At 35.4% G+C, this 16,701-nt stretch overlaps 1 protein-coding gene and 1 pseudogene across 1 annotated transcript in view; one reads left to right on the top strand and one right to left on the bottom strand.

The window, feature by feature from the left end:
• The window catches only part of LOC122134086 (tubulin beta chain-like), a 50,776-nt gene that overhangs the window by 25,372 nt on the left and 8,703 nt on the right, over positions 1 to 16,701 (bottom strand). The window lies entirely within an intron of this gene.
• LOC109082323 overlaps positions 1 to 16,701 on the top strand; it is a 40,911-nt pseudogene that overhangs the window by 18,960 nt on the left and 5,250 nt on the right.

Below are 16,701 nucleotides of genomic sequence, written 5' to 3'. Positions count from 1 at the left end.
CCGAAGACGAACAAAGCTTTTAATAAAGGTTTGGAACAACATGGGGGTAAGTGATTAATGCCAAAATTTCCATTTTGGGATGGAGTAACCCTTTAAGGAATGAAAATCATTGTATTGGTACGGAATTTAAATCTGGTATCATTGAATGCAAAAATCCCAAATCCAGATTGGTTGTCCAGAATCTGTAATGGACCAATCAGTGGTGGTGTTTTTTTATTTTTATACAGGTTAGCATGCAGTAAAGAGTCTGTGCAAAACTAACACAAACATGTTTAAAAATGATATGCAGCCAAATGACGGAGGTGTACAAGATTTGCCTGGATTCCGACAGCTAGTTTATGGGTTTGCCTTCCACTTGTCTTTCCAACAGGAATTTTATGAACACACAAAGACCTTGTGGCAGGATGAAGGGGTGAGATCTTGCTTCGAAAGATCCAACGAATATCAACTGATCGACTGCGCACAGTAGTGAGTATTTGATTTCTTTTAAATGCTGGGTTTGAAGCGCTTTTTATTTGTGTAGAATTATTATTATTTGAACATAAGCTTTGGAATATTCTTGGAATTGTTAGTCAGGTCGAATGCACTCGACTCGCTTGACTTGTTTGTGTGACTTTCGTAGCACGATGCATGTATCGGACTGATATATGCATTCAAGAGGGAGGGAAATAGAAATGCGATGAGTGCAGAAATGACAGAACGTGAAAAAGAGACACTGATGAGTGCTAGACAGATAGGTGCTTTCAGAGGACACGGAGGTATGAATGTTGGGTATACATTGAAAGGTTTCCTGCATTGTGGCGCATATGCGTATGTGTGTGTGTGTCCTGTCCTCTCCCACAGCCACTGGTGGTTGTTGTGGATCAGACGCTGGCCTGAGCCGTTTAGACCGGAAGTGCCCCCCCTCCCATCGCTCCCCGCTGCACACTTATGTAAACGTAGAGCGGAGAAATAGAGAGAGCTATTTTTATCTCGCTGGTTCACTCACTTGCAGCAGAAGGAGACGGTTTGAGAGGCAATCTGCAAGTATCGCGAATAATGCATCTCTTCTTTTGAAGGAGAAAAATTAGCTTGAAGTGATAACGGTGGCTACTTGCGACTGTTTGGAGGGCAACTCCCAACCTCCCAGACTGCAAAGAGGGACAGAGGAGAATGACAGTGCTGTTTCGAGCGCGCTCACGCATGTACACGCATTCAGCAAGAAACCAGCTTCGTCAAGCACTCGTCCTGTTATGAGCTCATTTTTGTCTGAGCGTTTTCAAGGCTCTTCCTGTCACATGGCCAGGTGTCCATATTGAACGTGTGCGTGCATGAGTTCGTGTTTTCATTCACCTCTGTTTCTTTGTACGGTCGAGCCACAGCAGTAACGTGGGCTCAATAATGTGAAAAGAATACTGGAGTATTGCAGTTTGTTTTTGTTCATCCCGCAATTTTAACTTTTTTTTCCCTCTTACTGCATCTGCTAGTAGCGTCACTGCAGTGACAGAAAATGGCTGAGATAGAAAAAAACAAAAGCAATGAGAATAGTTTCATTAGGGTTATGCTGTTTTTAGAAGAAGCATGTGTGTGTATTACTGAAGCAAGTTAACCATGTTTGTACAAGCTTTCTTTATTTTTGTAAGCTAGAGAATAAGAAACGTTTACTTGGGGTTAAAGTGTTTTCAGGGCAAACGTGCGTAAAAAGCAATATTTTCTGTTATGATGTTCTCATATACTAAAGAAATGTTGTATTTCTCCTTTTTTGCATTTTGTTTGCATAAATTCAATAAGTGTATTTAGAAAAGAAGAAATGTTTCTTTAATGTTATTTACATTTTTTTTTTTTTATATTTCCATAAACTTTCCAATTATATTTCCATGAAATCGATAAATGATGCATTTCTGTCTTTTAACATTTTGTAAATGCAAATTAAGTGCATGATTTTTTTTTTTAATTCCTGACAAATGCCTCAAGACTGAAATGTTTGTATTCCTCCTCTTTTGCATTCTATTTGCGTAAATTCAGTGTTTTAATGTGCTTCCTATATTTCCATAACATTTCCAATTCCGTATATTTCCATAAAACAGAAATGTTTCTATTTTGTAAATGCAAATCATTTTCTTTAATTCCTGACAAAGGTCTCATGACCGAAATGTTGCCACCTGTATGCTACAGCAGTATGCAGGATTTTTTTCTTTTACATTATTTCCTGTATCCAGCGCACCTGCCTGCAACCATTCAGGTGTGCAAGAGGTGTTTGAATAGAGAAAACAAAAAGATTTTTCTTTAGGGTGCTGTTATTACAGAAAGCATGTGTTTAATTTGGACAGTAATTTCTTTGAGCTTTCTATATTTTTGTAAACCAGAGGAACGTTCTTGCTTGTTTGCATTTCGTTCGCATCAGGAAAGAAGGGTTTAGGGTTTTCAGAAAAAGTAAAAGAAAAAAGAAAAAGAAACCACAGGGCTTTGTAAATTTGTAAACCAGAGAAGCGTTATTTTGTGGCATATCTCAAAAAATCATTAGGGTTATGCTGTTAAAGAAAAATCATTTGTATAAAATCCAAAAAAATTGAGAATATTTTCTACAAGCTTATCGTGTTTTTATAAATCAGAGAAGTACTGTATTCTTTTTTTTTTTTTTTTTTTACTTATTCTTTATTTTCAGTTAAATCATGTGTAGTACCAAATAAATATTTTTTGGAGCGGTCTGTAATTTTGTAAAGAGAAACCTTGTATGTGCTTGGTTTTTTTGTAATCCAGAGACTTTTTTCATTCCTGTTGTGCATTCTGTAAATGTAAAGAGAGGTTTTTTTTATGACTGTCTTTTTTCAGAACCACTTTAAACACTTGAAATTGTTAACCCTGGGTCATTCGAAACCCCGGGTAAACAGAGTCCTGGGATATCTTGCTTAACGTTTCACACTTCTTATACTTCACCCAGGGTTAAAAGTTAATACTGGGTATTCATAAGTTGCCGTTTCACACTGCACATTCCTAAACCCCGGGTTTAAGTCCTTATTTTCATATTTGCGGTGTCAGTGTCACTGTTTGGACAAACGCAGTAGGCAACCCATTTACATGGCTTTTCTCGCATCAGTTATCCTGTCTAAAAAATGTTGCCATGTAGGTCCTCCTTGGCAGGTTTCATTGCTAACGCACATTTACTGACAGTGACTAGATACAGCACTTTCAAATGACACGAACAACAGGGCTCGACAGTGCAAGCATTTCGACTAAAGCCACGGTCACACTACACTTTGAGCATGCAAAATTTGTTTGGAAATTTGTCTTTTTTTAAAAACTTAAATTCAACACATAAACGATAATAATACACCTAAAATGTAAAAACATACAATCTACTCCACTTTACTGCAGCGCTGCAGTTTTAAATGTATATTATTTTAATTCAGATAGGAGGTCATGGTGTGACGTATCTATCTGCCGTTGGTCACACGGTGTCACAAGCTGCGAATTCACAGGCCAGAGTTCACCAAGTTTGAACTTTGGAATGCAACGAAATGCGAAAATGTTTCGCACGGGTTTGCGTTTCCAGTCCGACGCATTCGCATGCGTATGAATGGCAGTCAATGGAACGAAAAGTGTAATGTGACAGCAGCTTAAAAATAGATGTGGTAAATGTAAAATGTATTTAGGAGCATGAGTGCGAATACAATTTCTTAAATGGTCCAACAGACGTCTTATTTTAAAGGTCCACGGAAGTGCTTTGAAACGCAGCGTTATTCAATGTCTTGACATCATTTCAACTGAAACAGGAAGACAGGGCAGGACATATAAAGCAGCCCTGCCCCCTTTTTTAAATAGCCAATAGTGTTTCGTTTATATCACAGCTTGGGCTAGAGCTGTTAAAGTAAACACTTTTAAAGACCACATTATGAAAGTCAATTAGATGCTTTTGATGCGGAATCACAATTGCATTGTGGCACCTAACAACAAACAACTAACTGTAAGGATAACAGTCTCTTCCTCACTCCAATTGACCCTTCCCCCTTAGTTACTGTTGCTATGTCCGACAAGCCATGCTGCTCTCAGGCCACACATATTCTCACACACACGCAGTGAAAAATATATTGCCTAGCAAAGAGGAAACTGACAAAACGACGACAGACAAGAGAGAGCAGGTTACTTCTGGTATGAATCAAAGTGTCAGCTTTCAAATTGTTTCTTTATTAAAGATATTTAAGCAATAAATACCATTTTGTGGCTCATTAATATGTTGTGACAGATCACTGTAGCGCCTCAGTTCAAACAGCACATGAACCGATCGTCTTTTCATATTTACTTAAAGTGCCAAATAAACGTGAAAGGACATCAGAAGGTATTTTATTTCAACCACGGAAAGATGTCAGTACACACAGTTTTTCAAGTTAAGTCCACCGATCCAGTGTTATGATTGGTCAGACTGCCTTTCAATCACGCTCCCTGCGAAGGGTCAATTCTAATTTTTCCCTCAAATGCTGTACTGTTTACACAACGCACACTTCCTCTTATTGACATGACATGAGCCACGCTGTTCAATTTCTGATTGGTTGTCTGTTGCTAAGCATTCAGCAGTAACGTGCTAACACTGCTCCGTTTCACACTGTACAAGGTTGGCACCCCAGTGCAGGGGTTAACACCCCAAAAGAGGTGCTAACCCTGCTTCAGAGCAGGGTTTCATAACCCAGAGGAAAAAACAGCGCTAACTCCACTGCTAGATTACATGTGTGAAAGAAACATTCTTTTACCCAGGCTTAAAAATGATGTTAAGAACAAAAATAACTCTGGGTTAAGTGCAGTGTGAAAAACCCTTGGGAGAGCAAAAGATTTACCACTTTCTATAAGATTTCTGTATATAAGAAAGTATAAATCTATAAGAAAGTATAAATACTGCAATTTAGTAAAAAGCAATATTTTATGTACAGTATTAATCATAATTAAGCAGCTATATCCAACCATTCTCTTTGCTACAATATTTATTGATACCATCTTAAATTTAACTGCAATATTTTTACACTAAAGGAATAAGTTTTAATGATGAATTTTGGTGATTATATTTTTATTATCCACTAACTATATTGTTAGTAGTCAAAGTATGAATACAGTTGCTTTGGGTGGTGTTTAGGAAGGTGCAATATTGTAGGTAATAATAAAGCAGTTAGATCCAAAACCGTTTTATACCAATTCTCAATGGGCAACATCTCAAGGCTATAGTTAGTTGATGGGACAGATATATAAAAAGTTTTAATTATCCATTTGTGTGTGTGTGTGTAGTGTTTCTATTATTTGCATTTCTATTTTTCCTAAACCAATAAATGTTGTATTCCTTGAAGATAAATTGTATGAGATTGAAGGTAAATTGTTTCAATAATGTTGTCTGTTTCAAAGAAACACAAAAATAATTTTCTACAAACGTTCTGTTTTTTGTAAAGCAGATAAACGTAGCATTCTTCCTTGTCCCGCAGTGCTTAAACATAAGGCCAGCGCATGGAGAGAGAAAATTCCTAAACCATCCGCCATGTTTCTTTCTGTCTTTCTGAGCGTCTCTCTCTCTCTCTCCCTCTTTTCTTTCCCCATCCCTCTTTTGCGAAACCAGACCTGTTTTTTCTCTCGTTCTCTCTTTTAGCTTTCCCCTCTTTTTCTGACTGGCCCTTCTCCTCCCTCCCTCCCTCCCTCCCTCCCTCTCTCCCTCTCCCTCTCTCTCTCTCTCTCTCCCTCTCTCTCTCTCTCTCTCTCTCCACTCCCTCTGTCTTTCTATTTCTCTTCACTCTTTCTCTTTCTGTCTGTCTCTCCCTCTCTCTGGCCCCTCTCCAGTCACACAAGATTTGGAGCTGATAGTCTATTTATAGCGCCTGTGGTTCTGTCGCTATGACAACCGAGCTGGAGGCCAGGGCGCCAGGGAGCTATTTTTGGAGCGCCGCTGTAATGTCAGACACAGCCTTCTCTCTTTTCTTTTTCTTCCACCGCTCCCTCTCTCCCGGTTTCTGCTGCTTCCTTACTTTTGCGTTGCAAAGTTACAGAAGTGTGTGTGCGTTCGCATCTAAGAGAGGGAACATCCGGTGGAGGCTATCGATAAATTCACGATTTAACATATTCGGAGTGATAAATATAGCTAGCTTTTTACGTAAGTTGCATTTCATAAAATGCTGAACTTTAAATCTGACCGATTCTTTGGAAGTCACATTTTCTTTCTTTTTTTTTTAAACTGGTGCAACCAATGCAATGCATTTTTTTTTTTTTTACAAGAAACTTTTGTTGTTGAACGCCACTTTATTCTGAAAGGCTTGCCGTTAGATATCCTCTATACCGTATCATGCCACGCACACACACACGAGCGGTTCACTCGGAGCCTAAACCGTGTTTGCCGTATTGGCCTGGAAGCTTCCTAATCCACACTCTTAATACTCTACTGTTAACTAGATGAGCTGTAACATTAACCAGATTAGTAAGCGATGAGGATATTATCAGCTTTTCCATGCTAATACACCATCGGCAAAACACCTCACTCTTCTTTCTGTGAATTGTTTATTCTCTTTGCATGTTTTTTCTTGCCTTTCTTGTTTCTATATAAAGAGAAATAATTATATTTTTAGATTTTTATGTTTAAAAAAAAACTGTTAAATCTAAGCTATTATTTTTTTAGTATTTGAATTTATTTCTATTCAGTTTTAAATGTTCCATGCTGTGGCCTGTTGTGAATGTAAATATTTTTAATTAGAAATATTATTTATTTGCTTAGGTGGCAAAACATTATAATGGTTTTCTTTTTTGGACAGTCAGCTGCGTACTTATAATTTGTTTTTTTTATATAAAACATAGTATAAATACATTTGTTTAAATTGCATTTGTTGACTAGCAAATCACTTCAACCTTATATGTATTTGCTAAAAAGATTAATACATATTTCATAATTGAGTCTAAAAATGAAGTGCTAATTATCAGTCAAGCTTTTGTTTGTTTGGGATACTGTTTGCCATCTTTTAGCAACTGTAAAAGTTGTTAATACTTTATTAAAACTCAACACAGCAACACACCAAAAATATCATATTTTGGAGATTTTCTCCGGATAAATGACTAGATGGTGCCATCGTCATCTTCCTCGGAACAGCTGTTTGGCTCAAACTCTTAGACTTCTGTTCGGTCAAGAGCACATTTGAAACTGAAAAGGTGCTGAGGATCAAACAAATATCTCCACAGTGGTAGGCAGTCACTTTTTGTAACTTGGTTTACTTCATTTTTATGACTACTACAAATTTTTTTTTTTTTTTTTTTTTTTTTTTTTTTTTTAAGAGAGCAACAGAGACAATATGAATTTGTTTTGGCAAGTTTGGAATGTTCATAAAACTAATTTCTTGATTTTGACGAACAACATCAGTGGATATGTAATTCAGAAACTGCATTTCCAGTGAACTGTTCCATTTAAATAAAGAAAGTATAAACACTGCAGTTTAGTAAGAAGTAATATTTGATGTAGGCTATTAATTGTAATTAAGCAGTTACATCCAACCATAATTTGCTGCTATATTTATACATCTTAATCATTTAAATATTTTAACGATAAAGTAGTAATTGGTTTTGATTAAGGATTCATTTTTGGTGATTCTGTTTTTTACTATGCACTTACTATATTGTTAGGCGTCAAAGTATGAATACAGTTGCTTTGGGTGGTGTTTAGGAAGGTGCAGTATTGTAGGTAATAATAAAGCAATTTAGATCCATCCAAAACCTTTAAGATTTTTATGTTGTGCTTTTTATACTATTTCTTAATGGGCAACATTTCAGGGCTATAATTTGTATTGTATATTTTATAATAAGTTAGGTGATGGGACAGATGATATATAAAAAATTTAATTTTATTATACTTTTTTTTTTTTTTCATAACGTTCCTGCTCTTTTACTTGCTTTACTTGCATTTTTACTGCAGTGATTTGCTTTAAGCGTGAGTGAGCTGCATACTTTTTTTTTATATAATAAATAAAGGGAGCTGAACAGAAATTCTGTGTGGGCCAAGTCATATGACTCATGTGATACGTTGTGTGTGTGTGACCAGACCATCCATTTACTGCTTCAAGTGTTTTTACATAATTTTTTTTATTTTTTTTATTGAAGTTGCTGCCTAATCATATCTGCACTGCATGCTTAGAACAACTCAAAATAAATTGCATATGCATACGCGCTAATACCCATCTTGTTGTGTTTTTAAGACTTCTGACATCTATCACACATACTTTCAAGTGCATTTTCAAAGTCTGCTACACACTGTTCCAATCTAGAACCTCCGCAACTGTTGGCAGACGTCGACATGCAACTAGAATTTCACGAACTTCCTGCCGTGTGGCCATTTGATTTCTAGAATTCCACTTGAGTTGAGGCTGGATTTGGAATGCAGGCCTAAAAATACTCGGTCGCAGCTATAGCTGTCTCTTCTGCTTGGCATTACGACAGTGGAGGCTGTATGCGTTCTCAACTATTGTACCCAGAGGGGCATGAGTTGTATTATGTCTGACCAGCGGGCTGGGCTATTGTTGGATTCGTTCTATTAATAGGAAGAAAGGCAATAATTGAGATATGGTGTTAGACAACGGCTGTGGTCACAACACAACTGTCTGTGCGAGCCTCCCCCATCTGTCTGTCTGTCTGCATTTTATCCTGTCTGTCTTTCTTTGTTTGCTTCGTTTTATTTCTGTTTATGCCCCCTCTTCCACGTGATGTGCCACACTTTCATTTGTGCGGCCTGCTGGGTGTGTTACATGCATGCACATACACACACTAGTGCAGTCCATGCCTCTGTGTGTGGGACCTACAGCCTTGCTGTCACATTTCAACCCTCTGTGTCACATTCCTTTTGCACTTGGACAGGGGGGATGCACATGCGTGTCCGGCTTGCGGATTTCTCTCACTTTCTCTCTGATTTCCTCATGCTTTGATTTAGGCGTCACTCTTTTGCTGGCATTTCTGAAGAATTTTAATGGTTCTAATTATAACTCCTTAATGATTCTTTTAGTACTTTTGGAGATTCATTGGTCTTTTTAAATAAACTTGTTCATAAAAGTAATTTGTTGTGAATAACATTTAATTAAACAATATTAATTGTACGCATTTTATATCATATTGTAATGTTAAATATTAATATGTATTTTAGTAGTTTTCAGTGTGTTTTTATATATATATATATATATATTATATATATATATACATATATATATATATATATATATATATATATATATATATATACATATACATATATATATATATATATATATATATATACATCATACTACATATACATATACATATATATATACATATATATACATATACATACATATATATATATATATATATATACATATATATATATATATATATATTATAATATATATATATATATATATATATATATATATATATATACAGGTGCATCTCAATAAATTAGAATGTCGAGGTAAAGTCATCTAACCTCCAAACCATGCAGCAGATTCGTTCTGAATGAATCTCATCTAAATTCAGTTGAATCTTGCTGAAGTAGTTTAAGTCTTTGGTTCTTTTAATTGTGATGATTTTGGCTTACATTTAAAGGGTTACTCCATCCCAAAATGAAAATTTTGTCATTATTCACTTACCCCCATGTTGTTCTAAAGCCGTAAAAGCTTTGTTCGTCTTCAGAACACAGTTTAAGTTATTTTGGATGAAAACAGGGAGGCTCGAGACTGTCCCATAGACTGACAAGTAAATAAAAGTGTCAAGGTCCAGGAAAGTATGAAAAGCATCGTCAGAATAGTCCATCTGCCATCAGTGATTCAACCGTAATGTTATGAAGCGACGAGAATACTTTCTGTACACGAAGAAAACAAAAATAACGACTTTATTCAACAATTCCTCTCCTCTCTGTCTCTCCAAATCAGCGTAGCGCCATTTTGGCAAATCTGACTAGTACGCAGGCGGCGTACGCTCTTCTGTGTCAGCTGCGCGGCGCCGATGCGCTGTTTGCTTTCAAACCAAAGCGTAAATACATGTAATAAATGCATCCTTGTGGCGCAGCTGATAAAAGAAGAGTGTAAGCCGCTGGCATACTAGTCAGATTTGTCAAAATGGCGCTACGCTGATTTAGTGGGTTTTTGTTAAATGTGAGCCAAATCACATTTAAAAGAACCAAAGACTTAAACTACTTCAGTCTGTGTGTTGATTTTAATTAATACACCAGTTTCGCAATTTTAGTTGAATTACTGAAATTAACTTTTCCACGACATTCTAATTTATTGAGATGCACCTGTGTGTGTGTGTGTGTGTGTGTGTGTGTGTGTATATATATTAATTTATATTAGAGTGTGTGTGTTTTTGTTTTTTTGTGTGTGTTTGTGTTGCCGATATTAACTCGAAAAGAGCCGATTTATAAGCCGATATTTTGATTTTGAAAATAAACTGGATATTAGACCCATTTCCTATAAACTACACTTACACAACCATTCAATAGTAAAATATCTGCCTGTTCTATGTATGTGGGCTGTATAAACCATTTTCCAGAAGGGATTATGTTAAAAAAAGTCTTAGATTAAAGTCTCAATGACTAAACAATTGCACATCAAAAGTATATATTTTTTAATGATCAAAAGAACACTGCATTAGAGGAATCTTTGCAGAAGTAGTCCCACACTTTGCTGCTACTGCGTTCACCTTTTTCAGCCATCTGTAGGGCAGAAAGAGAGACAGAGAAAGATTAAGCATGTGTATTAATAATATCACCATGTATCATTACTCATGTCATCATTAGAATTATAATAATAATAAACAGGGATCTCCTACATAGGCAAAAATGAGAAATATAGAGAAATATATATATTTTTTTTATTTGTCAAGCAATAGGTATTACCTATTACCTACTTATATTTAACTATATTATTACAACATTTTCCTGTTATGTCTGTGAAGCTGCTTTGAAACAATCTGTAAAAAAAGAAGAAAAAAAGCGCTTGTTCAGCTCACATTTATTTACATGTCCCCTCTAGTTTAATCATTTCTGACGCACCTACCGTAGTTACTGTAACTACACTATGTTGCTCTCACAGACACATTCACAACGGACCCGTATATCTTCTCCTCTTCTCTTTGTGCAGTCTGAATCAAAACATCGTCATGCGCTGGCGAACGTAAAGTTAGCCTACTGTTACCGGAAGATTACGGAATCAATTCGAAGTTGAATGGTTAACGTTAGTGTCATGAACACACCGCTGTCAATTTTTGAGAGAGAACCACCTTCAAACAAGTTAACAGCAAGCATTTAAGGGCCCTGCTAAAAAGGAAGCTATGTTTGCGTTAGAAATAACGTAACAGTTGTTGTTTTTCGAGGCACGCTGTACATAACTTCTAGTCATTGACTACACGTGCCCCCCCTGCCACAGTTACGCGGTCATTATGTGGGAAACACTGCAGATATATTTAGAATAAGTTAAACCCTAACGTTATAGTTTGACCTCTTATTAACGTTCGCGCTCTTCCACTGATAAACATGGTATTAGCTTTGTGGCTAATCTAATATAGCAATGCATTAGCGGCTGTAAGTGATGTTACAGAATATTTAGAAGTGATAATGATAGGACCGTTAGCTAGAACTACCACACTGTTTTTATATACAGTGTATGAACTAATAATCTACAATCATGTCACATGACGAACAACAGACTCACCGTCAAAAGAGTACATCTCAGTGGCTCGGCTGATAGCTTTCTTCTGTAGTGGATTTCTGGCGCTGTTGTCAACTGGGGAGCTGCAGAGCTCCCTCTGGTGGGCAAACTATGCAACACTCATAACATGAGTGAAGCATGAGACTCTGTTTCTCATGTTTCATCGGCCGTTATAAACGCCGATGCCGATTTAAATGCAATTAGCTCATATCGGCCGATAATATCGGCCGGCCGATATATCGGTCGGGCTCTAATGTATATGTGTATATATATGTATATGTGTATATATTAGAAAGATAAAATGATACAATTAATATTGTTAAAATGTTATTCAGAACAAATTATTTTTATTAAGTAGGATTTATGTATTTGTGATTGGTTTTAATGTGTGATGTATATTTTTTATATGTGATTTATATTTAATTTAGGGGTAAACGTACCAACTAAGCTCACCAAAATCTACATTGAGACATCTTTAGTGCACAAGATATCGGTTTCACACAAAAATATTTAATTTTATTTTAAATGACAAAATCATTTCAATTAAGATGTACATCATTAAATGCAAAAGGTCTGACTGTGCTTAATCGGTAATTTTTGTACCCTTTAAGCACACCCCTGTTCCCATTAAGCTCACATCATGTTTTATTAAAATTTCTTGTTTATTTTAAACAACCTTTTTAAAGAATAATTGAAAAATGTTTTATTTGAAGGTATAAAGTCCATCACAAAAAAACAAAAACAGAACACTAAAATCAAGCAACAGGGCATTCAATTTGATCAGTTATATGTTCATAGTGAAGTGTCATTAGTAATATATCAGTGTAGCACACAATTTAATACAGCTAGTCTATGTTCTGTAGTGTCTGAGCTATGATGCTAAAACTATCTTTGGATCTAACTGTAATTAGTTCCCACATCAAAGCTCCAGGTTATAATATGCAAAAGTCTTAACATTAATCTCTTGATTTTACAGAAAGTAGTGAAACTTACCCAAAATAAAGGCTTAAAAATCTAAAAAATTAACATTTAAGGGGCTTCTTTTTTGGTGAATGTTTTCAGACAGCTTTCAGAATGTCCGCCAGACAGTGTGAACACATAGAGACCCATATCTCAGTGTGTCATGGTCTGATTGACTTAAAATTACAGGAGGTATGTAGTAACAAGCACATCAACTGGTTAAGACATCTAGTATGATACACATTATTTTTTCTTTTTATAATCTGAGCTCAAAAATGGAAGTGTGCTTAATGGGTACATGACCGTAATAGGTATGTTTACCCCATTTAAAAAAACAAACAAAAAATAAACATTGAGGGTCAACTAGTTGAGAATATAAAAACTAACTAAAAGACTAATGAATACAATGCACATATGTGATCATTAATAACTATAACTATGAAGTTGAGGATCAACTAGTTGAGAATATTGTATTATGGTGTCAGTTCTGAATGAGAAGCGTTTCGATGTATGTAGTGTAGAGTAGTTAATATGTATATAATATATAGTGTATGTATATATATATGTATATATATATATATATATTATATATATATATCTATATATGTATATGTATATGTGTAATATATATATATATATATTATATGTATATGTATATATATGTATATGTATATATATATATATATATGTATGTATATATATATATATATATGTATGTATATATATATATATATATATATATATATATATATATATATATTATATATATATATATATATGTATTATATGTATTTATATATATGTATTTATATTTATGAATATTAATATTTTAGAATTAAAAAGCAAAAATGTAAAACTAAAACAATAAAATAAAAATTGTGGGAGTTGTTGAGAGTGTTGTATGAATATTATAGTGTATTATATGGTCTTCTGATTTATAATGTCAGCACTGACATTATTATAAATCATATGCCAATGATATTTGTAAACATGGAGCCAGTTCTGAATGAGAAACATTTTGATGTCTTCAGATGATAAATATTAATATTAGGGAAGCACGATATGAAAAATGAACCGATAACCAATAATCAAGTCCTTCTCATGGCTGATACCGATAACCAATAAGTTCATATTTTATATTATAACTTTCATATAATCTACAGTTTTTGCACCCAGGAGAATAAAAAATAAAAAAATTAAAAAAGGATTAAACTGATATTTTAGTAGCTCTGGCCTAACTATAATGGCAAACATCAGTCCTGACTTTAAATGTGTTTATTTTTTGTATAAGGCACCACAATACTCGTAACAGAAAGAGCTTGACAGAACTATGGTTTACCTGCAATTAACAGCTTATTAAAAGCAAATTTATATTCAAGTATTTCATGCATATCAAAGAAATGCATCTATTTAACCTTTAGTGCATGAGGATGAGGAAGGTATATTGACTAAGTCATGTTTTTCAAATACATAATAAATAAAATGCATTGACATTTGTCAACCTTGAAAAAAGGAAAAACAAAAGAGTATCCTCAAAAGTACATGGGGCATAGAAATTTCTCTGAAATTATATAGTTTAACATAAATAAATAATACATTTAAAATGATTTCTTAACATGTCTTACCCTCCTCTAAGTATATATCTTTTCACTTGTCTCTGTTTAATGCCTATTTGTCTTTTCTATTTGTTATGTGAGAGCATTAGTGGGAGATTCTTGATAAACAGAAGCATCTCTGACTTCTCACACCCAATTATGTTTTTTTTTTTTTTTTTCTTCATCCATAACATTTGTAGCAGCAGGAAATAAACGTTTACTGTCTATGCTGGGGCAAGGGGCTGACAGGTATTTCCGTGCAAGTGAGGCAAGGTCTGGGAACTGGGATTTATTTGACTTAGGCTTTGCGCTAGTAGCTGCTGCCGCGGCTGGTTCATATTCTTTTAGTACAGCTTTGCCGCGATGACGACCTTTCAAGTGGGATATAAGATTTGTTGTATTAAAACTTGACGCATTTTTTCCTTTCGAAATCCTTGCTGAACATGCTTTGTAAATAGCAATGGTACTGTCCTCCGCTGCCACTGAGAAAAAGACATGTACATGGGTGATGTAATGAGTGTGACGCAATTTTAAAGCTGCAGTCACTTTCACTTAGAATGCAGATGAATCTCGGATAAATCAGACTGATTGATTAATTTACCAGCAAGAGTACTTTATCGGATTTAGTTATTGGATTTCATTTATTTATCTGAGCAATAAAAATGATGTCTTTTTCACCCATATAGCACAATATTTTATCTGTCCAATAAATATTGTGCATTCCTAATTAATATATATGCATATTTATTAATATTATTAATGTATATTAAAAAATTTTACTATTAAAGGGGTCATATGATGCAATTTCATTTTTTCCTTTCTCTTTGAAGTGTTACAAGCTCTTGGTGCATAAAGAAGATCTGTAAAGTCGCAAAGACTAAAGTCTCAAACCCAAAGAGATATTCTTTATAAATGTTAAGGGTCAACCACACCCCCCTAAAACAGCCACATCACGATGTGGGAAGATTTGCATAACACTGCCCAAATGTAAAGAAAGAAGGCATGACTTTGATTCTCGCTGTATTATTGTTGCTGCTGCCATATTGTGGAGATGCTGTGTGTTTCGTTGTGAAAGCGAAACTACATTGTTTGGCCTTCCAAAAGAGAACACAACTAGAAATCAGTGGTTAAGTTGTATTTACAATAATGTTCTGGAACAGTTCAACCCAAATATTCAGATGTGTGCTGCGTATTTTATGGAGGAAGAGAACTGTTTCCTGTGAGAGTAGCCTACAATGCCGGTATCTGTTTCTATAAAGTGGGGCAATAACTTTGCAAGGACAGTCTGTTTGTTGTGGTTCAAAGTCTGTAAGTACATTTTCATATTTAAAGAATTTGCCACTGATGATTCAAACGCAAGTTTTGAGCAGTGAAGAGTAGCGCTTGTGATTTGTCATTTCTTCAATCACAAATGCAGACATGGTTTTATGTTAACGCATCGCGATATGCAACGCAATGCATAAAAAGACGGTATAAATCATTATAATCAATAATTATGTCCCCACTGGATGCAGCAAATGCCTCATTTATAATGGGTTTTAACTGGTTTTGTCTCGTCGTGTGGGGAGACTGCATCACAGTATGGTAAGGGGCGTAACATTTTTGTCACATGCTTGAGGTATTCGGCCTATCACAACGCAGTGGATAGCTGGCCAATCAGAGCACACCTCGCTTTTCAGACCCATGAGCTTTGTAAAAATCGCCGCGTTTCAGAAAGGCGGGGCATAGAGGAAAAACAGTGACGTACATTATGTGGAAAATAATGTGTTTTTGGACCTTAAACCGCATAAACACATTGCATTACACCAAATACACAAAATAATGTTCTTTTTAGTAACCTCATATGACCCATTTAAAACAAACTTTAAAATAAAATGCAAGTTGAGGGTTAACTAGTTGAAAGTATTGTATTATAGAAAGAATATTATATTAGATTGTATTAGATTGTCCTCTGATTTATAATGAAAGCATGGACATTATTAAAAATCATATTTCTATGATGATCTATTAAAAATGGAGCCGATTCTGAATGAGAAACATTGTTGGGTACATCGACTGTTACCGGCCACTCTTTCTGCAAACATTTGATTCTGATGAGTTTCTTTAAGATCTCAGCATCATGGACCAGGGGGCGAGTTCTACCCGTCCCACCATCTTGCAGCCGTTTTTCGCCGGATAGCAGCTTGACTAAGACAGCGTTTTTTTGACCCCCCTCCCTCCGTTTTGCCCTCTCTTCCCCTCTCTGTTTCCTCCCACTAGAGCCGATCCATTGACTAGAGCAGCGTCTGACTGAGAGCTCTCTGATCACTATGACTCAGAACCCTGCCTGCTTTGATCTCCAGCACAAACATGCGCCACCTGCTGGTTGATTCCGCAGCTGCAGATTGTGTCAGCTGCCTTTTTTTTTTGTTTCCTCCATGGCTGACCTGTGTCATGCGGTGATTTGAAAAGTGTGCATGTGAAAGTTTTGCCAATGCTCACTGGGG

Source organism: Cyprinus carpio, chromosome B6, assembly GCF_018340385.1.
Source record: "Cyprinus carpio isolate SPL01 chromosome B6, ASM1834038v1, whole genome shotgun sequence".
NCBI lineage: Eukaryota > Metazoa > Chordata > Actinopteri > Cypriniformes > Cyprinidae > Cyprinus > Cyprinus carpio.
This window is presented reverse-complemented; position numbering and strand designations above follow the sequence as displayed.